The sequence below is a fragment of the Populus euphratica genome, unplaced genomic scaffold, assembly GCF_000495115.2.
Source record: "Populus euphratica unplaced genomic scaffold, PopEup_1.0 scaffold2122.1, whole genome shotgun sequence".
Classification (NCBI taxonomy): Eukaryota; Viridiplantae; Streptophyta; class Magnoliopsida; order Malpighiales; family Salicaceae; genus Populus; species Populus euphratica.
This window is the reverse complement of record NW_011501989.1, coordinates 25,022-25,262: the sequence shown is the minus strand read 5'-3', so window position 1 is coordinate 25,262 and position 241 is coordinate 25,022.

Here is a 241-nt window from a genome sequence, read left to right as displayed (position 1 = left end):
TTTAGCTTTAACTTTTAATGAAAAACAGAAAAAGCTTTAATTTGATGGTGTTCAAGCTACAATTTGAGTTATTATATGTGTTACAAACCTCCTCAAATTCCCTTAAATGCAAGTATAGATTTTCCAATTCTAAGCCATGAAAAGAAGGTAAAAGTCGAATAATATCTAGCTTAAAATTGAAGTGAGATGCATTAGGAAAGAAACGTATACATGAGGGTGCACTTGTTCTTGTGGGATTTAT